The sequence below is a fragment of the Desmodus rotundus genome, chromosome 4, assembly GCF_022682495.2.
Source record: "Desmodus rotundus isolate HL8 chromosome 4, HLdesRot8A.1, whole genome shotgun sequence".
NCBI lineage: Eukaryota > Metazoa > Chordata > Mammalia > Chiroptera > Phyllostomidae > Desmodus > Desmodus rotundus.
In genome coordinates, this window is record NC_071390.1 from 4,860,616 (window position 1) to 4,886,756 (window position 26,141).

At 57.1% G+C, this 26,141-nt stretch overlaps 1 protein-coding gene across 3 annotated transcripts in view; it reads left to right on the forward strand.

The window, feature by feature from the left end:
- Positions 1–26,141, forward strand: part of EEF1AKMT2 (EEF1A lysine methyltransferase 2) — a 63,383-nt gene that overhangs the window by 36,927 nt on the left and 315 nt on the right. The gene's annotated exons all lie outside the window — the stretch shown is intronic.

The window sequence follows — 26,141 nt, forward strand, 5'->3', positions numbered from 1 at the left end:
TCTCAGACAGATGGCTCCTTGCAGGTTGGTCCTGGTTTGGGTGTGGGGGTAGGGTGAGGAGACCCATCTGCAGCAAGGCCTGCCTGGCCAGCTCGCAGCCCTCTCTGTCCCTAAACAGTCTGTGGACAGTGCTGCTCCCCAGCCCCCCGCCCCCCGCCCCGACTGTGCACTGAATTTCTAGAATCTGGCACAGTGGTTCTCGACATTGGCTGCACATTGGGATCACCTGGGGGAGGTTTAAAAAAACCCCAGACGCCCAGACGGTGTCCAGGACCCAGGACATCAGAATTTTCGAGAGAAGGGGTGGGACTGAGCATTGGTATTTTTTAAGCTTCAGAGTTGATTTGCTTGTGCATCTGGGACTGAGGCACGAGGACTGGCTTAGACCAGACCCCACGCGCACCCCGCTTCCCTTAGTGGGGGATGAGGGGCCTTCCTATTCAGGGGTGGAGTGAGCCTGCTGGAACTTTCCACTGCCATGTCTCAGTGAAGGGGGATCTGAAAGGTGCCCACCCCTGGGTGAGGTGCCTGCTGTAGACCTCATCCGTGTAGTTCCTGTTTCTGCCGGGCCAGGCCTGGGAGCGCCGGCCAGGGCGGGAGTGGGTACAGCCACAGGTTTTATTCAGCCTGTTGTCTCAGGGTAGTTCTCGTGCAGGCCCTGCGTCCCCACCATCCTGCTGGTCTGTCCAGCTTCTCATCCCTCCTGGAATGTGGCACGTGACGTCCCTCTGGGGTTCACGGGAGGAAGATGCAGTTCGGGCTCAGGGCGCACGTTGGTGATTCTCCGTGAGCAGTTGATCCTTTTCACCCCACTTGGCAGTGATGGTCACACCATCGGCCCCCTGGTTGTACGTGACCGCTCAGGGCCTGTTCTGCCATGGACACACTTGGATTACACTTCATCGAGTTATGTTTAGGGTGACCAGGGGCTGTGGAGAACCAGATCTTTAGTCTGCTGACGCAACCTCCTGGAGGAGAAATCCGACCCCCAAGAGGTGCGTGAACTTTCCCTAGGTCACCTCGCTGGTGCCCAGAGGGACCAAGCTGCATCTCCTGGGTCCCCTGCTCGTGCGCTGTGTTCTCTCCTGTGAGGCCTGGAGACCCGCTGCTGGTTCAGACGCCGGCGGCTGCAGTGCCGACCCGCAGGCACGTGGTCGCCATGCAGAGACTCCCCCAGCCCGGCAGAATGGGCCCTCTTGGTCTATGTGGACAGTCTGTCCTATTCTTTTCCTCCTCCCCGCACCTGCTCAGCAGGAATCCCTTAGGTTGCTGGGAGTGTAGGCTTGTTCAGTCCCCAACAGGAGAAGCTAGCTGAGTCCTAATCGACTGGGCTGAAACCTGGAGCTTCGTAAGAAGGGTTTCGACGGCCTTGGCAAAGGTCTGCCCACCAGCTCCCCTGCATGTTGGTGGTGGAGCCTGGGTAAGGCTCTCCTCTCCTGGCCTGGGATTGGGCCAATAAGCTGGGGAGAGGGGGGTCCTTATTCTCTCCCGCCCACCATTCCTGCGTTCAGTTAGTGGGCAACGATTGGGCACCTACCGGCTGTCCCCCCTGGAGTTGGGGACTTCGTTAGTTCATTGAACCCCCAGCACAGTCTCTGGCTGAGGGACTGGCCCTGCCTGTTGCTGCAAATGCTATTGCTGCTCAGAATTGCCCGCCCGGGCGACAGGCACAGCGCGATTTCAGCTCGTTCTGGCCAGCGGCCCCAGTCCTGTGTTCTTTCCTCCACGCCATGCTTCTTCCTGTCCAGCGCCTGCCCCCTGCAGAGGAGGCACACTTCCTGCTGTGAGCAGGTGCAGGGGTGGTCCCTGGCTGTGACTGACTGGGCACCACGCTGCTCCTTCCAGGAGGGGCTTGGGTGGCCATGTGGCCGAGGCTGCCAGCTGGGGACTGCGGGCTCCCAGAGGGCAGGGCCTGCGTGGGCCTCTCTCTGCCCTGGCGGTCTGCAGTGCCCTGGGTAGAGGAGGTGGTCCCTACAGGCTCTGGGCTGCCTTCTGCTCGCCCGGCACCCTGGGGAGGCCACCCTCATTCTTGACTGCCCCTTGGATGAAGGGCCCTGACGGACAAGGCCCAGCTGGGAGAGGCCTTGGCCGCGCCTGGAATTCCCCTTGCTCTGGCATTTGCGTTGGCCGGGGGCCTGGGAGCGGAGGGAAGTTCCGCCCGCTGGTTGCGAGCTGCCTCTCTGCCTGTTTGGAGGTGGAAGGACAGCGTCCTCACTAGCTGGCCGTGTCCACGCTCTGGGTGAGGAGAGGGCCTGGGGGCAAGAGGGAGTGAATGCAGGAGGGGCCCTCTGGGGCATGGTCCTGGGGCAGGGCCCGGGAGCTCCCTTCCATGAAGCCCCTTGAGCTGTCAGATGATCGGGTTCCCTGGCTAGAAGGTGGTGGGCACACAGCTGCCCCCCTGCTGGACCTCGTTTGCTGTGCGAGCCTCTCCGCCTTGGGTTTCCATCTTGCTGGAGGACTGGAGGGCCTGAGAAGCCCCAATGAAGGGTGCAGGGCTGGGCAGAGGTGTGGGAGGTGGACAATGGGCAGGAGCAGTGCTTTGAGGTCCAGGGCTGGCTCCGTGCCGATGGCAGAGCCGCAGAAGAGCTTTGGGCAGCATGAGGGGCAGCCCGGTCTCTGTCACTCAGGGTGAGTGCAGCCTCAAGCTCTGGAAGCCAGGGCCTGGGTTCGAATCCGAGATCTGCCCTTTGCTGACCAGATGCCCTTGGGCAGGTGACTGTTTCCTGGGCTATGCTCCCTCGTCTGCACCGTGGCCATGCGGATAGGCTCAGCCCACAGGTTTGGGGGACTGACTGAGACTGTGGGTGGGCACGCCTGGAGTCCAGCAGGCATTAGTGATCATCTTGTGCAGCCTTGTAGCCGGCACATGGTGTCAGGAGGACGGGGGAAGGGCTGGAAGGACAGGGGTGACTGTGCCCATGGCCCCAGCAGATGGCAGGACGAGGGGCAGAGCCGGAGGAGACTTAAGTTTGCGCCGGGCTTGGCTGGACGGGTCCGACCGAGGCAGGAAGGGCCTTTTGTTACCCAGCATTCTCATACGACGTAGGGTTTTGGGGGAGGAGGGCTTGAAAGTACATGTTACAATTTAGTTCTCAGTGTGTCTTAGGAGGAGTTAAGCCCATGGAATCTTTTATGCTTTCTCTTTAGGAAATAAGATCTCTGTGTACCAACAGTGATTTAATTTGGGCCTAAACGTAGAAAATAAAGTTCATGTCGGTGTCAGGAAGTGGCCTCCGATCTTGGCTCTGCTCTCACGGGCTTCTGGGAACGAATCCCTGGAAATCTTAACGGCCGCGCACCTGTCTGCACCAGGAGCGGAGGTTGGTCCCCCACCTGTTCGGATTCTTTTTAGATTCGTTGCAGTTGGTGTCTGTTTGGTGTCGCCCCTCTTTCACGTGGGCAGGCCGCCTTTCACAACTTCGGTCACCAGCATCCTGTTCAAGCAGGCCATGCGGTCACAGCGGGGCCCCCGCCCCAGGGTGTAGCCCCTGCTATCTGTGGACCCTTCATCCCCTGAACACGACCAGTGGCCTCTCCGGAGCAGACCTTCATTTACCCTTTGGAAACAAGCCCTTGACTGGGAAGATGGAGGGAGGGTCTGTCCCCTCCCCCGTGGTGGCTGGGCTCCTATTGGCACCCCCATGGGCTGTGAAGACTCAGTATTATTTCCTGGGTTCTGGGCGGGGCCTGGACTCCCAGCACAGCTCCCCCTCCCGTCAGAGCCTGACAGAGCCCCCAGCAGAGGACCCGCCACTGTGCCTGGGCGTGGGTGCCCTGACAGAGACCACCTTCTTGGACATCACGAGCCTTTGTGACTGCAGGGCTATCTGAGGGAGGTGACCAAGGCACTGGGGCTGCCTCTGGTCCCAGTGGAGGTGCCGGAACTCATGTTCTTTGCCCTTTGCCTGTCCAGACATGTGACTGTTTCTGTCTGGTCACAGGACACTCTGCCTTGCTGAGGGGCCCCCTGGGCACAGGTCAATTCAGTTAGTATCCAGTAAGCACCTACTGTGTGCGTCAGTAAGCACCTACTGTGTATGCCAGGCCCCGAAGCGTTCAGAGATGAGTAAGCTGAGTCCTGTCTGTGGGGAGCTCACAGTTTGTGTCAGGGACAGAGTGCAGGTGTTTCTATTCAGTTCTTACTGCGTGCCAGGCACAGGGTCATAGGTGTCGCGGAGGTGTGCGTGCCCCTGGTACTGGTGAGGCCACAGTCCTGTGGGAGCCAAAGTGAGGTCATTTCGATGGAGCCAAAGGGAGGAGGGCAGGGAAGGCTTCCTGAGTCTCAAAGAAGTGGGAGTCTAGATGGCTGGAGATGGGGCAGCAGGTGTCCCAGACCAGGGTGCGATGTGTGCAGCGTGAGACCGCCTTCGGGGGCGCTTCGGGGGCTGCAGGAGGTTGAGAGTCACCCAGACCTGGGTGCCTGGGTGAGAAGAGGCCGATGGGCCGGGAGCTATGCTGGTCAAGGTGAGGGTGGTGGTGGGTGCAAGGTGAAGGAGACTGCATAGAACCCTGAAGGTCGAGGAGCTGGGGAGCCGTGTGCTGCGCTTGCATCTTTGAAGGCTCATATTTGGGGTGTGTCAGGGCGGAGCAGGGTTGGACTGGACAGCTGGGAAGCCACTGAGTGACCTAGGAGAGAGGTGGCGAACAGGGGCAGGGCGAGGGCCGATGTGGCTGGCAGTTGGTCGGTCACCAGCTGAATGCTGGCGAGGAAGCATGAGGAGAAGGGAGCGTTCTTCTCCAGCGGTCCTCACAAGGGTCCACATTCTGGGGACACTGCCCAGGGACCTATTCATTTTGACCTTGAAGTGACCTCCTTGGAGGGAGGAGCTACTTCCCGACACACAGAATTTTCGTGGGCCTTTTACTTGGCCAGATGGATGTGGTCTTTGTTTATTTTCAGTCAAAGTGCTCGCTTTAAAAAGCAGGGCGTTGGGATTCCCAGGACCTTCCCGAGCCCCTTGCCGGGGCCTGTGCCGGAACTGAGGAGCCACAGTGAACAAAACCTTGCGGCACTGTGTGAGCTGAAAAGAGCCTGACTCAGTGTTTGGCTACCTTTTCCCCTGAAAAGCAAGACTAGTAACCGTGTTGGTATGATTGGAAAGGAGCCTTGGTGCCCTTCGGGCTGTCGCGGCGTGTTCTCACCGTGCTGTCCAAGGGCGGGGGACTTGCTGACACAGACACACCAGAATGTTCTGCCGGGTCACCTGACTCCGGGCGCCCTTCACTCCTGCGGCCTCCACACCCTCAGATGCCAACCCAGATTCCAGGCCCATTGGCTGTGTGGTATGTGACTCGGGCACAGCGGAGGCGAGTTAAGGAAAACAATGAGTCTCCAAGGAGTGGAGGTGCGGCAGCCCTTTTTTGGGGGGTCTTGGTGAGCCCTGGGGGGGTTTGCTCATTAGCATTTAGTCCTGAGGAGACAAGTGAGTTCCTTGCAAATGGCCTTCGTTTTGGCCACAAACTCCCCTATTCATCTAATTCTCAGGGAGGCCGGCAAATGCGCTTACCTAGTAGAAAGAACAGTACAAGAGACATTGGGCCTGGCTGAGGCGGAGTAGGCCGGGAGGTGAATTGGAGAGTTGGGTGTGGGAGCCATAGACCAGACATCGGGTGAGGCTGCGCGGGGCCCACCCCGGGCTGCCAAGGGGTGTGATGGTCCACAGGTGAATGGGTTCCAACTTGCCTCAAAAAAAAAAAAAAAATTAAACTTGTGTGAGGTTTAGGCACACCCCTTGGGTGCTAAAGAAAAACCTCCAGGACGTCACTGCTCTGGGACGTGGCAGCGAGCCCCTGTACTCTGCCTTGTCATCACGTGGGCTGGTAGGGCATCTGCTCTGTCACTTGGCCCACGAGCTTCCCACGTGGCTTTGAACCCGTGAAAATGCCCGGCCCAGCTGGTCCCCTGCACTTGTGAGAGAACCACCGAGCAGGCTGCTCCTGCCCGATTTCCAGATGCGTCCTCGGGGGCTGGGGGAGACCAGGTGATGTCCTGCGTGGAAGGCAGTGAGTGGTGTGCCTGGCCTTCAGGTACCTTTGGCCCGAGGGCCTCGTTTCCAGGTCCTAGCTGTGGGGAGAGGAGCCCTGGGGCCCAGGAACGCACCCGCTGTGGGGCCGGCTGCCCATCTCTAATTTGGCCTCATTGCTGCAGTTACGCCCACGTGGCAGTCACACCTGATGGTGTCACAGGGCCCGGGAGGAGAAGATGGCATCCTGGGTGCCCTCTCCTCTGCGTGGGGGTGGTCCTGGCGTTCTCCACTAAGGATATGGGTGAGAAGACCTCACGGGTCTTTAGGCCTGGGGTAGGGGCGGGGTTTATGCTGCATGAGGAAGAAAAGCTTCATTCCTTTCCCATTTGGGCTGGGCCTGAGTGTCACTGCTGTGTGGTCCCATCACAGGGTGGGGTAGCGTTTTTGAACGTTGGAGGACCTATGGGGACTTGGTGCCGTGAAGGGTGACTGAGATTTTCATTTGGGTCTGCAGCACCGAACCTTAGCTGACCCCACACGGCGACGGGAAGCCAGCTCGTGAGGCGTCCCATGGTTTGCTGGTGATTGACCGCCCTAGATGACTGCAGTCTGCGGTCACTGAAGGGGACAGAGGCTCTGGAGTGGTGGATGGAACAGGAACCAGGAGAGCACAGCATTGTGGAGCCCCCGGGAGACCATCCACTTGGTTTATGTTGACGGTTTCCTTATGAAGGGGCAAGCCTCTTATAGTGCCAGCTGGTACTGTGAGCCCAGACAGGCGGCAGAATGCAGCGTGGGGCTGCTGGCAGCTGGAAAAGCCCCAGGAAGAGAGGCTGGGTCCTGGAACCGGGAAACGGAGCCCTGGGTTCCAGGCCTGCCACTAACACATTTGACTTGGAACCAGCCACGTCCTTTGTGGACTGGGACTGATGTGTCTGCCTCTTCGGGGAGGGAGGAGTAGATAGTATGTTGTAAGTTAGAGAACCCAGTACGTGCCCGTCTCCCCGCATGTCCTCTTTGAACTCCCACTCAGTGCTGCCTTCGAATGAAGTGTGTTCTGCCTTTTAGGCTTCTCCTTAATTCTTAAATCCAGCTTGAGAAGTGGATACTGTTTTTAGTCCCTTTTTATAGATAAGGAGTTGAAGTTCTGTAAGACAAAGATGCCCAAGGTCATCCGGCTGGTGGGTAGGGGTTGGCAAACTCAGCCCACAGGCCAATCTGGCCCACTGCCCAAATCTGGCCCACTGCCTGACTTTGCAAATAAAGTTTTATTGGCACACAGCCTTGCCCATTTGTGTGCAAAGCGTCTATAGCTGCCTTCATGCTACCAGGGCAGAGCTGAGCGGGGGACAGAGACCACGTGGTCTGCAGCACCTGGCCCTGTACAGAAAACTGCTGGCTCCTCTGTGGGCGCTCTCTGCCCCAGACATGTGCTGTCTGGTGTGGGGGCCACTAGCCACCTGTAACCTTAAGTTTTCTTCAGTTTTATTGAGGTGTAACTGACAGATATAATGATAAGCATATTTAGGCTAATTAAAACTAAGTGGACTGAAAAATGCAGTTCTTCCGTCACTGCCACATGTTAAGCTTTGGTGGGGCTGCTCACTGTCATGTCGGACGGCACAGAGGTACAGCATCGCCATCCTCACAGAAGGTCCCAGTGGTTAGGAGTGCCTCAGGCTGTCTCCCAGGGCGTGGAGGACCCGGATCTGAGAGAACCAGAAGGGTGGAGGAGGCATTCCAGGACCGAAAGGACCTGGACCTTCCTGACCCCAAAACACGGAATGGGAGATGAGTTCATGGACTCATGTGATGGGGAAATATGGGGCCTAGAGTGAAGAAGCTGACCCCACCACCAGACCTTCTGTGCGACCATGGGCAAGCCACCCAAACTGCCCAGGCCACAGCTGCCACCTGCGAGTGACCAATGAGGATCCCCTCAGCCCTGCCACTCCAGTCTGTGACCCCGGCTCCTGGGTCACCCAGGCCAGTGGCCGCCTTAGCTCTGCTGTACCCAGTTGCCCCCCGCCCCCCCCCCCCCCCCCCGCATGTATGTTGCTCACTAGGCCCTGCGGAAAGCCCCAGAAACCCCAATTTTCCGTATTCAGCTACGTTCTGTTCTGGACCATCATGACCCAGTGGGGAAGGGGATAGTTTCGTTTTGATGGAATGGCCGTGTTTTCCGTGGGCAGCAGGTGAGGAGCTACCGTGTCCATTCAGAACAGGGGCTGCCCTGTGGCACGGGGAAGGAAGACGAGCTCAGGTCCCTCGGCTGCCTTGCTGTTAGGGTGAGTCCCTGTGGACCAGCTGGGAGCTGGGCTGAGCTTGTGGCTCTTGTCTCGCTCGGTTCAGATACTCTCTGTGTAGGAGTCGCTCTGGAGGCCGATTAGGACAGTCGATTTGAGGTGTGAGCTCCGATCACTGGACCCGGCCATAATCCATCAGTGTGTCTTTAGGGTCTGGCCCGCCCCTGCTCTTGGGAACGGCTGAGCCTGTCCGGCTGGGCCTGTCCGTGTCGGGTTCCGGCCGGTGCAGCCTGCACGGAGGTCAGCTGAGCCTGGGCCCCACCCCCTATACCATCAGGAAGAAAACATTTATAAAATGCAGGAATAAGAAACCATCTGTTCCAAAGCCTGTCTCGGCTCCCAGCACTGGCCGAGCGCCTCTGGATGGGCGCTCAGTTGCTTTGCTATCACTGCCTGCGGGCAGAGGGGTGGAGAAGTAGGTCTCTCTGTGGGTTGACATTTAAGAAAACCCACTTCATCGTGCCTTCCCTTTGACTGCGTTGTTATGGTACAAGAAGTCTTCGTCTGTCCCGGACTGTTTTGAAATGAAAGGCAGGAAACCCCCCTCGCATTTCTATATCTTGCATCGAAGTCATCAAAACAGAATCCTGTGTTCTGTGCAGGAGTTGTGATTCAGGAAGCAGCTGTTCTGTTCACGATGACCCGACTGAAGCCAGCCATCTGTAGGCGTCAGGGATCCAGCATCATCTGTTCCATCTGCTGGGTTTGCTTGCATTTGTTTAAAGCATTTGGCAGGGAAACGCTTTCCTTCCCCAAGCCCTCGTTGTGGGAGAGGCCAGAGGGGTCTCTCCTGGTGAGGGCAGGGCAGGCCCTGGCCCCTCTGCTGCCGACGTTGCTGGGCAGGGAAAGGAACCAGGTCCACCACCTCTCCGGGGACGTGCGTGGGGAGGCCGGCCCCACCGCTGGGACTGGGAGTTTCAAGGTACAGCTTTGAGATGCTCAGGATTTCAGACACTGCGCCTTCTAGTCATATGTGGGCCTTCAGCTGAGGCAGCGTGAGCCAGCAGTGATGCAGATGGCTGTGCAGGATTTGTGGCTTTGAGGCCGGCGAGTCCTCGGGGCTCTTCGGACCCTGACAAAAACGCAGTTTGTCCGGGCAGTTTCAGAGCTTTGACTGGTCAGCCTCCGTGAGAGCAGAGGATGCACATGCGTGGTCTGGGGCCCGACGTGGTCCTCATGTGTGGTTGGTTGGCCCCCGTGATGCTTGAGGAATTTTGCATTTGTGGACAATATTTAAAAATCAGGGGATTGTAGACAGAAGTCTGGGTTTGCAGCTTCTCTTGACCAGTCGGAAGATTTTTAACACTGTTTGGGCCCCATAGGTGGGCAGTGTTAGCCATGGCTGGGTAGCCGTCCAGTCTGCGGGGCGTGGTCTCTGGGTCATCTCATCCCACCCAGACTCACTCACTCATGTTCCCTGCCTGGCTTGGGAAAGCCTTTGAACTTGAGATCCTGCAGGGGACAAGACATTCAGAAGACAGATTCATATTTTCTGGCTCTCCTGGTGACACAGTGCCAGGCGAGCAGTGGCGAAAACATCTGCCGCTACCCCAGTGCCTGCGTGTCCCCTGACTCTGGGAAGCCAGCCTCAGCCCTGGGTCCCTTCCACCCCACGCTGGGTGCCCCCTCCTGCCCTCCCATAAAGGCACTCAGATGCCCCACCCGGTTTAATCTTCTTGGGCCAAAGGTGCCTCCATGATTTTAACAGGAACTGCAGAATTTTTTTTTTTTAAACAAAGATTTAATCTTTAAATTATCTTGACAGGCAGTCTAGCTGCCATGTAGCAAGCAGATAACTTCTGCTGGTGGTAGAAAGAGAATAATTTCCTAGTGTAAATGAAAACACACTTCTCAGAGTCTTCTGGCTTATTCTTTTAGACAGGGACCCAAGGGAAGCAAGTGGAGGTAAAAGGAAAAAGTTCTCCAAATGGCAATTTTTTTCCAAGAATTGAGTTTTCCTCTTCATATTCCCTCAGTTGTTAAATATTAGTTACCCCTTACATTTGCCTTTTCGATCAGCCTCATTTTTCTCTCCTTATGGGGCAAGTATTTTGCAAAGATTTTTATTTTCTTCTGATTGTCACACACATTTCCCTACATAGTCAACCGCTGGGGTTCTTAGAGTCATTCTGGGTTATTTGCTGAGTCGGAGAAATGTGGGTCCTAAGTCCCACTGCCTGAAAGCTCTTCCTGCTTCCCCTGATTGGCAGCCAAATGTGGCACCCTGATCCGCTCCCCCCTCACTTCTGGCCAGTCCATTCCACGCCTGGGGGCTCGGGTTTGTCTGGACCTTGGTTCTGCTGGGCTGGGACGCTTGAGGAGGGTACCAAAGGTCCACACTGGGCTTGTGTAGGTGAGTGCGTTCCAGGGACTGTGGGGAACCCCTTCAGGACAGGACCCCTTCAAGTCATCTTGCTCTAGATTCCAGGTCCTGGCCCAGAGGAGGTGCCGGAAGCAGGGCCTGGGCCTCCCACTCCTCACTGACCTCATGGCCTTTCACAGGAGACTCAACCTGGATGGACCCCAGTTTTTTCAGTTGCAAGATTGTCCTCCCAATTACCAGGGTTCTAAGTACCAAATCCATAAACACGTCAGCTTTCAAACACCTGGAAGCACCAGATGCCGTGGAGGGCTTGTTAAAACCCTGCTTGCTGGACCCCGCTCCTCGAGTTTCTGAATCAGTCTCGGGTCAGGGTGGAAACTGCCAGTCTGACAGGTTCCCAGGTGAGGCCGCTGCCGCTGCGGGTTTCAGGACCACACTCTGAGAACCGCCACGCCGAAACCACATTGTGGAAACAGGTGCTGAGTAAGGGCCTGGGGCGTCCTGGGCAGGTTTCCTCTAGCAGCAGGAGGGCCTGCCCTGCTTGGGAGCCTCACACCCACTGTGCAGAGGGGTACACACAACATAGCATCTTACCTTCTGGGAAACCTGACCCTTGATGTCCAAAGATGTTTCCTTGTCCCATTACTGTGGACTGAATGTTTGTGTCCCTCCCAAATTGGTATGCTGGGGCCTAATGCCCAAGGTGATGGCATTGGGCTGAGGGGCCTTTGGGGGGTGACAAGGTCGTGAGGGTGGAGCCCCCACAAATGGGATTGGTGCCCCGTTGAGGACGCAATGGGAAGATGACCATCTGTGAGGAAGAGAGCTCTCCCCTGACCCTAGCTGCAGGCACGGTAACCTTGGACTTCCTAGTATCCAGAGCTGAGGGGAATACATGTGTGCTGAGGAGCCCCCAGGTTAGGGTATTTTGTTACAGCAGCCTGCGGAGACTAAGACACTGGCTTTTTTCCTGGAAGCTGTCATGGTAATAGCGGGGGAAACTGAGGCCCAGAGCCGGGAAGCGATGTTCCTGAGCCAGTGCAGAGTCAGCCAGTGGTGGGAGTGACCAGCCAGGGGCTGCGGACTGCCTGCAGAGATGGATTGCATCCCATTTTTCTCAGTTGTCCAGAGCGAATCTGAAATCATTGCTTGTCTCATGTCCTTAGCTTCAGAGGGAATAGCTGGCAGGTGACGGGCAGTTGTGCGTTCTGTGGAGCTTGGCCATTTTGCTTTGTCAGGGGCGCCCCCCTTCCACTGCAGTGCCGTGAAGGCCCTGGGATAATAAAGCAGCCATGGTTTTGAATGAAGCGCTTCTGTGGTTCTTCCGGCCCTTTCCTCGCCGCCTGGCCCCTGGCCCTTGTGCCTTTGTGCTCTTGCAGCCACGCAAACTCGTGGAGAGCGCGTGCTCAGCACATGCCTCGGTCACATATTTGTGACTCGGGAGTCCGGAGCGATCGAGACATTCTCGTGTGTGGCCATGCCCCCTTCCCAAGAGGGAACACAAGTATTGCATTGTCTGGGAGTGTTCTGGGCTGGCTGCGTGGGTCAGAGCAGGGCTGTTGGGGTACTAGGAGAGAGGAATAACTATTTTGCAGTTTTGTACCTTCATGCTGCCATTTCAGGAAAGGGGGAGGTTTGGGTTACCCTGTCAGGGTCCCCTGGGTCACCTGACTTTGTTCAGCTAAGTAAACCACCAGCCTGAGCCCTCCGTGGCTCAGCTTGTTTGCGTGCCGTCCTTGCTGGCAAAGGGAGAGCAGGATGCGTCCGCGGGGGGAACCCCTGAGAGCTGAAGGAGCGGAGTGAGCTGGGGCTGGCCAGGGAGGCGGGGGGCTGTCTGAGGCTGCTCTGCATGGCAGGGCCCCCGCCCTCCGGGGCTGGGGAGGGGTGCCAGTCTGAGCCGGACATGTTCCCGCTTGGGTAACATGGGGCTCCTTCGGTCATAAGCTAGGAAGGGGCTCTCAGCTCGCGGCCCCCAGCCTGCTGGGTGTCAGAACCCTTCTTGGCTTCCTCTTGGGATACCCTCTCCCTGTCTCTGGCTGTTGAACTTGTACCTGTCTGTTAAGGCCTGACTCAGGTCACCTCCTTGGGGACATGTCTCCAGATTTTTATCTCCTGACACGGGATTACAGCTCAGTGCCCTGTCCAGTAGCATTCATCGTATTCTGGCCCTCTGACGCTGTGCGTTGTGCCTGTTGGGACCTTGGTGGCTAGTATAGACCTAGCTGGGCCACCGCCTTCCTCCCCCAGTGCCGGCAGGGACTGTCAGGCTTGGGACAGGACTCTTGACACCAAGAAGCAATAATGGGGAAAGAAAAGCACAGCCCAGGATTTGCCTGTTCAGCCAGGATCCCTAGAAAATACCCTTTGTTTAGGAGCACATCTGACTTCTCTGGGACCACCCTGGCCCTCGACCGTCTGTGCCCACCGTGCAGCCTCTCGGGACCTTGGGCATCCTCCTCGTTTGCGGGGTGGGGGGATGCTGGCCCACAGGGATGCTGCCTTTCAGAGGCCCTGACTGCGGGGCGCCAGGCTCTTTCCTAAAGGCAGAACCTGGAGAGCAGAGCCCTGGGGAAGGACTGGGGCTGAGGTTTTCCTAGGATCTGGGGTGAGAGGGCACCCGGGGAGGCTCTGATGGGTATTCACAGGTTTCCAGGAGGTGTGAGCACTGTTAGATACGGGACTTTGTGTGACCGCAGATTCTGGGGAACCCGGACAGCACCGAGCCCAGCCCCTCCGTGGCCCGGGAGGTGCTATGCTCTGAATTAGTGTTAACAACACCATTTTGATAGTGGTGGGAAACCCCACGAGCAGGCAAGGCTTCAATAGCTTTTGGCACCAGGGAAGTCCAGACCCGACTTCCTGTGTATTTTTGGTCCAGCAAACATTTCCTGAGCAGCTCTTCCTGCCAGCTCCTGGGAGCTCAGGGGACTGAGGGTGGGCTGGTGCCCCCCAGAAACTCACACATAGGCCACGGGGGAGAGACACACACCGCCGGTTCATTCCAGGCTTGTGTGGTTCGCACTCCATGGTCTGGGCAAGGCCTTGGAAGAGGTGACACCTCAGCGGCCTCTAAGAGAGGGTTAGGCTGGCTGGGGCCGAGGAGGCTGCAAGGGCGTGGGGGAAGCGGAGAGGAAGCTCTGGTCTGAGGGACCAGCATGAGCAGAGGCCTGGAGGCATGGAACGGCACGGGTACATGGCAACTACGAGCAGTTCTGTGTGCACACACGTGTGTGTGCTTAAATTGATTTCGAAAGGACAGATCGTCCGTGCACGTGGTACGAATGTAGCCGTGCAAAGCCCGTCTGCCCGCATCCCGGGCCCCCAGGGACATCTCCTCCCCGCTCTGGAGGAACCCCTATCAATCTGATTTTTAAAAATTTACATATTTCTTTGTATAGGTCATACCTTAAATTTCAAAATGTGCAAAATGGTATTCCTCGAAGCGTCCCCTCGCCTCTGTTCTCAGCCGCCCACTTCCTGGGAGACCACGGACGCCAAGTTTCTCTTGTGTCCTTCCAGACACTTCTGTATTGTTAGTACAGTTATTACGTAGCCTTACCCAGTGGGAGCTGACTGGGTCTGCTGCTCTGGTCTCAGCTTTTCATGTCACTGAGACTGGAAGTTGGCTTCCCGTTGGTGTGTACGGAGCTCTCAGCCTTTTGAAAAGCTGCAGCTGGTCCTCTGCATGAAGGTCTGGCCACTTAGGGATCCTGTCCCTTCTGGAAGGCGCTGAGGTTGCATCCCGTGTGGGCCGGGCGGGAGGTGTGTGTTTTTCTGTGCACAAGCAGGCAGATTAATTTGGCATTCGGGGCTCACACAGTGTGAGGGGCAGGGAAGGATAGCAGTAGAAGGGCACAGAGACGTTTGCCCAAGTTACATTTTGCATTCCTGTCTCTAGAGGTTGACTTGTTCCTCTTTGTGGAAGGCATGTGACTTTTAAATTGGGTTCTCCTGAGAGTTTTAGGGAGAAACGTTCATTCCTTTGCTAGCCCTTCTGTGAAAGGGAACTTGCTGTGGGCTCAGAGAGTGTGGCTGGCCCTGGGGTGTGGCACGCTGTGCTCAGGGAGACTGCCTCTTGGGCACCTGTGCCAGATTCTGACCCTCTGGCCGTCCACAGCAGCCAGGCAAGGCCAGACCAGGGCCGGGAAGCTGCAGAACGGCTTTCTCAGCCCCGCGTGGGGGTCCTCGTGGATGTGGGTGCCGCCTCTAGCACACGCTGGGCTTTACTTCACGAACATCAGGGCTCTCATAAATGTTGTGTTGCTTCGTTAGTCATTGACGCGGACAGAGAACTGCCGCAGTGTGGGAGGGGGAGACCCCAGCGTGAGGCCAGAGTCTGAACCTCTGAAGGCCCAGTCATGGCACCCTGCCGTCTGGTTCAAAAAGGTGCTCTGCCTCTTTCTGCATTTGATTTCACTTTTTATTCCACTCATGCGTCAGTCCTACTGATTTTCACTTCCTCGCGAGGAAGCCTGGGGCTTATGGAGGCTTCCGTCTTTGCCCTTGCCAGCATCGCAGCAGGCGCGGAGCGAGCCCTGGTGCGGAGTGCAGCTCCGTTCCTGTGGGCTGGGCGGGGACGGCAGGCTGCTGCCATTGCTCCCCTAGAGCGCCTGGACTTGGGTTTGGTGCCCAGACGCCGGCCTGTCCAGTACCATTAACGTGCATCCATTCTGATCCCGTCCCCTTACTCCATCTGGCATCTTTAAAAAAGAGAACAACTTCATTATTGTTATTTTAATGCTGGGGTTGTTGACAGTCTGCCTGCCTCCCCTGGTCGTACTTCTGGTAGAGGTTTGACGTGTGTGTAGCCTTCCTGCAGAACAGGCCCCTGGCTGGCCCGTCGCTGGGCTTGGGACGCACTCCGAGGCCTGGCTGCAGGGGTTTTTGCTGCTGGCTTAGTGAAATGAACTTCCTGACTGCAAAGCAAGCTTGGACCCAAACCTGGTTCTGATGGCCCCCCTGGGGGGTGCTGACAATGACGACAAGAACCTGACAACCCAACAGCAGCTGGTGTGTTGGGCAGCTCACCCCAGGCACTTTGGGGTGTGTTGTGGACACATGGTGGAGTGAATCTGTTTCTCCTGGTGCCTGGACCATTCCAGAACGTGACCTGCTCACCTTGGGAAGTCCGGTTAACGCTCTCATGGCTCCTTGAGGCTCACTGTGAGCTGTTGTGATACCCGTGGAAGGCTCTGGAAGCATTTAGCGGGGCTTCTGAGGCACCTTTCCCTTAAGCCGGTGAGTCTGGTTGGCTGTGTCATTTCCTCTCTCACCCCCGAGGCCTTTGCTCGGAGCTTAGGAGGCCGGGGTGTCATATCCACGGTGCTTAGAAGGAAGTGGAGACCTCTGCAAGTGAGGTGCCACGCCCTCCTTGCGCCTCCTCGCCCTGCCAAAAAATAAAACAGGAGCTCGAGGCCCACGAAGCAGCTGCTCCCCCAAGCCGCTTGCATTGATTCTGTGGCCAGTTCTGAGTGATTCCGAGCAGAACGCTGGGCTTGGCTTTGAATGAGCGCCCCAGGGAAGCCCTTCCCACAGGCGCCTCTTTCTCCAGCTGAAGAGTCCACAGCCTGGCGCTGCGTCTGCAGACAGGCAGCTGCCGTCACACATGCCACGGCCTCCCTCCGTGGGGCTGCCGCCCATGGCCAGCGGGGTCTGTGTTTGTCTTCCCTTTAGACCCTGGGAGGTACAGGGAGCTGGCTTTGTGGATTTACCCGAGAGGAGCTGGGGAGTTCGGGCACAGCTGTCGTTAGCCCCTTCCGGTCAGGCGGCTGGGTCTCTTGGAAGAGCTGTTTTGGCACATGAGGGTGTTCTCGAACACGGGGCAGAGCTTGCAGTGAGAATGGGGTGGCGGGGAGAGGGGGCAGGCTTCACGGGAGGCGGTGAGCCCGCCTGGTCCATTGCTGCCCCAGACCCAGTGAAGGAGGTTGGGAGACTTGTTCGGCTCAGGAGGGTGCAGCCCTGGGGTGGGAGCTGAGGGTAGCATGTGACCTCTGAGTGGGAAGCTTGGTGGCTCTTGTGTGCTCAACAGTCCTTAAAGAGCTCCTGGGTCCCCTCCAGTGTCCCAGTGTGATACTTGTGGTATGTTTAGTGCCCCTAGGCCCCGAGATAAAGAGATCGCTGCCCTCCCAGCTGTGTGCCAAGTGCCAGCTACCAAAGGGTTCTGTGGGAGCAGCGCTGGCAGGCGGCCGGCCCAGATCCGAGTGCTTCCCCTGACCTTGAGCCCCTGGAGCTGCGCTGGTGGGAGGGCTGCACATGCCTCCTGGGTGGGGGCAACAGCCTCGGGGAAGGGCGAGACCATGGCTGGCCATGGGCCCCACGAGCCCCTGGGCCTTTGGACAAGGAAGAGTTTGTTCTTCGTGCAGGAGGTGGGAGATGGAGGCAGGGAGACTGGAGAGTGACTAACTTCCTGGTGCTCCAAGGTCGTCCTTAACACAGAGCGCTGTGAGTGGCGCTGGGAGACATCAGGGTGCCTTGCGTGCTCAGGGGTGAGCTGGGAGGATGCATGCGTGCAGCGACCCTCGTTTCTACCCCACAGGTACATACGAGGGGGGCTGGTTCTACGTCCCCGCCTCTCACCCCCACCCCGTGTGGTTGCTTGGGAGGTCGTAGTTGAGGCTCTTGATGTTAGGGGGTGATGATTTGGTCTTGGCTGTTGACCGGTTTCCTGGGCCCTTGAGCCCTGCAGGTCAGGTTCTAGCAGAAGCGGGAAACTGACCCACACACCCTGCCAGGACAGCCATCAGCTCTTAGCCTCCTCCTTCCTCACCGCTCACACGACACCTCCAGGTCCGTATGGGGTCTCACACTCACTCAGCTTCTTGTTAGCACGTCACAGGGGAGGGTACTGAGGCTGAGGGAGGCCGAGGGCCTTGCTGAAGCCCACAGCCTGCACGTGGCTCACTAATCTGACACTGAGCTCGTCTGGCCCAGCCTCCCATTTGACAGGCAAGGAAACTGAGGCCCAGGGAGGGGAAGCGACCTGGCCAATGCTCGGAGCTGCTCCATTGCGGAGCCAGGGCCAGCACCCATGGTTCCTGAGTCATCTGTCTTTGTACTGGCCACACTTCCCCTGGTGTGGGCTTCTCCATTCTGGTTTTTGTTTTTAATTTTTTTCCACCCCTCTTTTGTTTTTGTTGGTGTTTTTTCACTGTACTTGTAAGTAGGTCTGACTGAAGAACAGGTCATGGTCGTCTTAGGCTAAGTGGCTTAAGGTTTCAGTCGATTATCTCCGGGCCCCTCACCGCGTCTCCCGTTCTGCTCTGCCCCAGGTTGGAGGAGGCTGCCGTGTGGTGTGCTGTTCTCTGTGAGTACCACTTCCCACCTCCCCACCCCACCCCAGCCTTGTTTCCTTCCTTTGGAGTCTGCTCCGCAGATCCCAGGCCACTGCACGCTCTTCTCCCGTGGTGTTTGGTGGGTTAAAATGACAGGCACAGGAGCGAGCGGGACTGGAGGGCTTGTAGGAAACACGCCTGTCCGCTCTTCCCATTGATAAATGAGCCTCTGACAGGTCACGCATGCAGCTGGCTTCCCTTTCAAGAAACAACGTGGGCTGTCTTGTTCCCATGTTCGGATTTGTTTTGGCTCCGGATCTCAACACTTTCATGTCCCTGAGTAATGTCATTCCTCCCCCTCCTCTTGAAATGTTATTGGCTTTAAAAAAAAAAAAAAAAACCCACAGAAAATCCCCCTGACACTCTGACAGTGACGTGAAGTCCCGGAGGACAGAGTCCCCGTTCGGCCTCGCAGCTGATTTCACTGTCGTTTTTTCTCCTCCGTTAAGACGGTTTCATAAGGAAGCCTGGCCAGTTTGTCAGCCAAGGGCACAAGGCGGGTCCCTTTGTAGCCAGGTAATGTGACTGCTGGTCCTTCCCCAAATGTGGGTGCTTGGTGGCCTTTGATCACCTGAAGGACTGGGCCAGGGAGGGATACTCTTCTAGTTACTGGAGAAACACCTCGAGGCCATACCTTACTCTGCGGCCAGTCATTCTGGACTGGTGAGCATGTCCTCTCTAGGGACAGCAGGTACCTGCCAGCTGTGTGGCTTTGGTCAGGTCATTCAGCCTCTCAAAGCCTAGTTTCCTCACCTGTCACATGCAAGTGGGATCCCCAGGGAGCACGAGAATCAGTACTGGATTTGATGTCTGGCAGCCACAGTAGCCGGTCCCCTGGAAAGTGCACAGCCTGTCCCCTGTCCCCAGCTACTCAGGCCCTACCCAGCGGGGAAGATGTGATCTGCCAGCCAGTTCACAAGCCTTCACAAAGGCCTGCTCTCCACTCAGACTTGCACTCCCCTAAGGACACCAGGACATCCAGGGACATTTCGTAGGGTTCCCCCACCTTAAAGAGCCTTACCTCCTTACCTTCCATTCCTCCTGAGCCAGCAGAACAGGGATAGCGGCTCACACATTACACAGGGAGAGAGTGAGCCTGGCAAGATAATCCAGCTCATCCAGAGCCCTCAGCTTGCTGGGACTGAGCGGGGACTGAGCTGGGAGTGGAAGCGTGGCTTCTGGACATGGACGCCCCTGCTCTTCCCGTTTGGTTACTGACTCGGCAGGCAGATGTTGAGCAGGCTCCTGCTGTGGCAGACTCTGCGCGGAGTGCAGAAGAGGATGGAGTTAGGTCCACACGCAGACTGCACAGGTGGAGCTGGAGGCAGAGGCCCAGGGTGACCAGGCGGACGGTCGCAGATGCCCGATGGTTAGCCAGAAGCCAGCAGAACCTGCATTCCCCCTGCCTGCCCCCGCCAGCTCCGCCTTTGGCTGGGAGCACTGGGCTGTCCTGGGAGGAGTCCCCCTGCTGCCCAGCTGTGAGGGATGGAAGCTGTGGTGTGTCCCATGCCCACTGTCTCCAAGACACCCTCACTCTGCCTGCGGTGGAGTCCTGAGGGTGGCGTTGCAGCGCTAAGTTCCCGAAGGTTCACATGCGGTGTGGGGGGCCTTGGGAGGAGCGGTGTAGAGAAGGGGTGTCTGCAGACCCGTGTCTCTGCATTTGGTCAATGGAACTGAGAAATCAAATACAGGACAGTGGTGTTGAAGTTTACGGGCCCCAGAGTCGAAGGGTTAAGACAAAGACTTCGGAGTTCAGCACATGTGGTTTTGAGTCCTTGCTTTACCCTTCATCACTGGTTGACCTGGGCCTCAGGTGTCCCTCTGTAACATGGGGCAGCAGTGGTGCCCACAGGTAGGGATGCTCCGATGCCACAAGCTTCGGGCCTGGCGCTGTTGCTACGGTGATGCTGTTCATGTTCTGTTAAGAGGTGTGCTCTGTGCCACCTGTTATTTCAGTAGGCACACACCAAGAAGATACTAAGAAAACGGTTTAAAAATGTATTTTTCCCCCTGGATACTGCCTCTGTTCTGGAGTTTCCTTCCATTAGTGCTGTTTTGTGTTGAGCGTGTCCTGGGTGTGCAAAGTGTCAGCTACAGAGGTTTCACGTGTGTCTGTTTTTCTGACTGTGTTGGAAGGCGGCGAGACACTGCGGTCTTCTGTCGGTGGCTGTTCAGGAGGACTGAGGACTGGCACTGGGTGGGGGGAGTTGGTTTCGATGCTCCCGCGCGGTCTGGGACACGCACACCCACCGCACACGTCCTCCTGTGGAAATTGCAGACCCTTTCCAAACAGCAGCTCGGTCTGGAAGAGGACAGGCTCCTGATAACGTTCCTGGACAGCTTGTAACTTCTGCCCTTTCAACTCGGGTGCCTTACTCATGGAAACAGCAGGCAAAGGCTCCCCTGGACAGTGTTCACTCCCCTCATCTGCGGAGGTGACCTTGACTGCGACCTCTGTTGGTCCGTCATACCGGATCTGGCAGAGGCAGCCTGACCGCTAAGACACGCACTTCCCCAAGTGGCCATGGACTTGCCTCTGGACCCTGCCTGCAGACCGCTGTGGTCGCACTGGCGGAAGCCGGGCGGGTTGAAGGGGGCACGCCGCCCTCCCAAAGCCCTTGCGGAATCTCTGTGTTCGTCCTGTTTCCTTTGCTTAATGGGACAGGGAAATGGGAGCTCTGAGAGGAATGACTTGCTTAGGCCATCAGGAAAGTCGCTGTCAGTGGCCAAGGTCACGCTGAGGTTTTGCTCTGAGTCCTGTGTTTAGGGGGGTAAGATGGGCTGCCGCTCTGAAAGTCACTGCTGGAGCGTCGCTGCCTGGGGCTTCCCAGCACGGCCAGTGTCTCGGTCGGGGGACTGCTGTCATCTGCTTCAGCGTGATAGGGATTTTTAGAGGGTAGACGGTTTTTTGCATATGCTAATGCGTTTGGCAGGCACCAGGCAGGGTTCTGCTTTGCCAGAAGCTGAGAGTCTGACCAAAGTGCTGTCAGACAGCTGGGTTCAAGGGTCGCAAACCAACTAAAGCACCTTGAAGACTGCAGGACAAAAGCAAGAGTTTCATGGTGAGAAGGACTCATGTGAGAGCAGAGCTGCCCTGTCCCCTGGGGTGTCCAAGAGAGTGGCCACGGAGGCAGACCTGGATTCAGATCTTGCCCTCGCGCCTGCTTGCTGTGGGATCTCCGGCAAATGCTCGGTTTATTTTGTTTTCTTGGAGCTTCAGCCTTCTCCTCTGGAAAATGGAACACTCCCGACAGCGAGCCTGACAGCGAGCGCTGTCTGTAGGAACGGGAGGTGGTTAAAAGGGAAGAGCTGGTCCCTGGGGGGTGCTCAGGGAGGCAGCAGGCGGAAGCGGGAGTGTACTGTGTGGGGTGTGGGGGCAGAGGTGGCCCTGGAGCTGGGTGCCATGCGCTGGGTCCGGGGCCTCTTACTGACTGCAGGCAGTGTTGCTTTGGGTCCCCTCCTACCCTGCAGGCCTGGCCCTGGGCACAGTACTGGGGAGCTCAGCGGTGTCCTTGGGCAGACGCATCCTTGGGGTGAGGATTTGAGGGGTGGCCAGGGCCCTCTACCACCACATCTGCAGCCCAGTGGTCAGGGGAGTGGGATCACGGTCAGTGGAAAGTCTGACTGGGCCCTTTCCTCTTTTGATGGGAGTCCTGGGGAAGAGGCATCACTGAGTGGAGGCTCTTGGGGGCAAGGCCAGAGAGCCTGTGTCCCAGGAAGAGACCGGAAAGAGACCAGGTGTCTGTTGAGGGGAGGCCCTTACTGAGCTCTCTGCCCGTGGACAGGCAGGCCCTGCAGGTGTGCATAGGGCGGGGCAGGAGGCCCTCTGTCTGCCCTGCTCAGTGGAGGGGTGACTACGGCAGACAGGCTGGGGTGACGTGGGCAGACAGAAGTGCTAACCCCCGTGGCTGCTTGCTCACGGGCAGGGGGTGGACGCCACTGACAGGGTCCTCTCCGTGTAGCTGCCGCTCTTACACATGCTGTCTTACCTTCCAGGCCCCCAGGGCAAAGGCGTCATGACCACTTTCATTTTAAAGACGAGGAGACTGAAGTCCGAGACTTGTCGAAGTGAAAGCCAGGGCTGCCCGAACTGATAGTGCGAGTCCTCGCCCCTCCTTGCCGGAGGTCCTTGGTGCGGGCAGTGTGCTTCTTTCTAGAAGATATTAAAAATATTTATATACAGCACAGTTCGCTCTTGGTGTTGAGTTTTGTGCATTTTTGACAAACGTACATAGATCGAATGGGCTTTCTTAACCTAAGTTTTAAATTTTATGATCATTGGAAATTCATATGTGGTTGTCAAATGAGAAGGGAAACCCTGTGTACCATTTACTCGGCTTGCCTCTGTAGTTACATCTGGCAGAGCCGTCATAAGCAGGAAGGGGACCGTGACGTAGTCCAGACACAGAGCATCGTCACCAAGGAGCCCTCCTTTTCAGAACCACACTCACCTCCCTCCCTCTTGCTGCCACTCTTTTCTCCCACCCTACCCCCACCCTCCCCAGCAACCATGAGTCTAGTTTTCATTCCTATAATTTTATCATTTCAAGAGTATTATGTAAATGGCTTCGTGAATTTACTAACCTTTGGCGACCGGGCTTCCTCACTCGGTGTGCCTTCCCCTTGGTGCCGAGCAGGGTTCTGTGGCCTGTTTGCAGCTGGAGTGGATCAAGCCGTCACCTGGCGAAGGACACCACGGTGCGTCCCTGGCTGGGACCGACGGGAACGAGGCCATGAGGGGCGTTCGCGTGTGGGTTGCTGCGGGGCAGGAGTTTGCATTCCTCTGGGATTGAATCCAAGAAGGGAACTTGCGGGGGTCGTGTACTAGTGCAGCTTTGAAAGGGTGCATTTGGGATGGAAAGGCAGGTGGGGGGCACAAGCCTGGCAGCTGGTCCACCTGGCTTCAAACACAAGGTCATTCATCTACAAAATAGAGGTAATTGAACCTGTCATGTAGCTGATGTGTGCAAAGCACCTGGTATACAGTAGGTGCTCAATAGATAGAAGCTGCTCTTAGTATGAGTTAGGAAAAAAGCCCACCAGGCCAGAGCAGGGTCTGCACCCCTGAGGTGGCCTCAGGAGGCCTTTGCCTCCTTTTTACTTTGGGCAAAGCCAGGTGCCCAGTTGCCCCTTCAAAGGCCAACCACTTGGCTTCTTCCTTGTGGAGCCCCCGGGCCAGTTCTGGGACTGGGCTCCAGGTCCCCGCATGGACACCGATGTTCCCCAGTGAACTTGGCCAGGCCCGCGCCGTGGGTCACAGGAGTCCCGGAGAATTCCAGATCGCACCAGGCTGTCCTGGACTGGATGGACCCACATCAGCAGGTCCGAGAATGTGCCCGGCCCATTTTGGATGTTGCTACGATTGAGCCTAATTCCACACACGTGTGTTGGGCTCCTAGCACATTCAAGGCGGTGTGCTAGGTGTTGCGCAGGCTCCAGACAAAGTCACTCTCAGCAGATCGAAGCAGCCAGCTCTGGCCTCTTGGGGAGCCCCTGTGGCCGTGTGGTGGTCTCCATTCAGCCCAGCATTCAGAGCCTTGGTCCAGTTTGAATCTTGTCTTTCCAGCTCTTCGTCCTGCTGCTGCCCTCTCTCCACGTCCCCTGGGCTCCGGCCACCATTGTGCTCGCTGTTCTCCACACTGTCCCCCACATACCTGGACAGGGCAAGCTGCCTCGCCTCGCTCACACTCTCCCCTCTGCCCAGGTGCCTCTTCGCTTCCTGTGGAAACCTTGCTTATTTTCTTTTTAATCAAAAAGGTATCACGAGCACTGGATGAAATGTTCGAAGAGCACGTAAGGCCTTCTCCTGCTACAGACCCGCAGTCCTTCCCTGAGGCCACCGTGGCGGTGCGGTGGGACCATGCTGACCCTTCTCTTGCTGTTTCCACTTCAGCATCTCTTGGAGAGCGCTTATTTCTGTACCGTTAAAGTTGCGGTGAGGACGACCCAGTATTCCCATACGTGGCTACACTGTGATTTAAGTAACCTGTTCTCTGTTGATGGGCATCCAGGCTGTCCCCATACCTGAGGTCTCCACACACATGCCGTGCTGTGTGTCATTCGCCCCAGGACTCTGTGCCAGTGTCCCCTCCCCTGCCTGCCTACGTGACCCGGAGGACTGGGATTGCCCTGGACTTCCTCTCTTCTTTCAGTGCCTGCTGTGTTGGCTGCCCACCCACCGGATTCCCAGGGGCTCTGGTATTCACCCCCCTGCTGCCTCTGTGAGCCCTGGTGCCCTGCAGGGGCTCCAGTGGGGACAGAGCTTCAAGAGTCAGGACGCCTCCAGCCAGCTTTGTGCTTGGTACCTGGTGGCTTCATCGACTGCATCGGCCACATCAGCTGGGCTAACCTGTTTCCATGGAGATAGACTTCAGCAGCATCCTTCTTACTGCCACCTCCTGATTCACCAGAGGGATGGGCCCTAAGACAGCCAGTCCCCTCTTGATAGAACTTAGCTTTTAAAAAATTGGATGGAATGTCCCTTTAAAAATGCTGAGAGGAAGGCTGCTTGGGCGTTCATTGCTGAGAAAGGGTCAGGGTTCCCCCCGCCGCTCCCCCATGGAGTGACAGTTGCGGTTTACTGGACATGTCTTCCAGTGAGCTAGGGCTTCTCAGCCAGCCAGGGCTTGGGTTCTGGTTTCATGGGGTACGGTAATCTTCCGAGGCAGCCGCAGATGTCTCTGTTTCACAGAGAGGGAAACTGAGGCTCAGAAAGTAAGTAACTTGGCAAAGGTCACTCACATAACACATTTCAAGAGCTGGGAGTCCAACGCAGGTGTGCGTCCCCTCAAGGAGGAAGGCAGTGACAGACGGGCAGGGTGCCCCTGGGGCCTTGGGCTGCCCCGGAACAGAATTGAGGCTGCACCCAGAAGGAGACAGCCACCGTCAGGCCTTGCTTCTGCCACCACAGCGGCACAAGGGGTGCCTTTGAAGGGATGGTCCAGGAGCTCACCTCTGGGCACTCGCCCGCTTGGTGTGCCCGGCTTGCTCCCGAGCCAAGTGTCCAGGGCCTGGCGGGCATTTTTGGCTGGGCTGTCCGGCCAGGACTCGGAGGAGCTGTCTGAGAGTCTTTCCTTGAGCAGACCCCTCTTGGTCAGAATGTGTCACCTCCGTCTCAAGGTGGTGTCAGGGCCATAGGGTCTCCTCCTTGAGCTGGCAGCCTCCCTTCCCCAGCGGCTGGGCCTTTGACAATGTATTGATTTCCCTCCTCCCTTCTCTGCTTCTGCACTTTGGATGAACCTTGTTTTCGAAGAACAGTAGAAGGTAATTTGCTAGGCTTGCCAGCTGGCCCGTAATTGAGCAGTTTCAATAACACCCACTGTAAAGTCTAATTGGAGTAAACAGGAAAATATGATTTACAATCGGGACGGCGAGTAAATACCAGGGCGCAATTAGTTTTTACACAGAGCACAGCTCCTAAAACACTTGCCTGCACCCAGCAGTTCGTTTTTAATTACAGATTAGGAGTTGCCTTTCTGTGTGTTTACTACTATTATCATCACTATTTTCCACTTTTGGGCTGTGATCACCAGGTTGCTGGTGTCCGTGGGACTTCCTTTGGAGGTGTCACCGCAGGGGGGTGGGATGGGGAATAGGATCAGGAAGGTGGCTGTTGAGGGGTGACTTGTTCCCCCTGAATGGTAGGCCGCACTTGGCGTTTACGTGGTGGTGCTGGAGAGGAGGCGAGGCGTGTGATGGGCTGTGCAGAGTGGTGCCGGGGGGGGGGGGGGGGGGTCCCGTGACTGCCAGGAGGTCAGAGTGTTATGGACAGGTGGGCCCTGAATGGGCTGTGGCTTGGTTTGCCTCATTCTGGGGAAGGGACAAGACTACAGAGGCCCCCAGGGCTGCCGGTGCGTCATTGTGGAAACGTGGTCCTTCCCAGGACGGGAGTTGCAGTAGGTGCCTTCGGGGGGCCCTCCTGAGTGCCCCAGGAGCTTCTGTTCATTGCTTGGTGGAGAAGATCGGCCGCCTCGTGGACTGTGGGTCCCCTGCTGCCAGCCGAAGGCCCGAGAGGCAATGGCAGGGTTGGCGCAGGTGTGACCCTCAGCCTGGGGTGGGGTGACGCTGAAGCTGTGTGTAGAGTCAGCTCAGTGTAAGGTGTCACACGACTTGATCACACTTGGGGAACAGCAGATGGGACACCCTGAGATACGTCTTAAAGGTGCCACTTAACGGTGAGGCTTCCACTGGCTGAACTGAGATTCATCTTTGTACC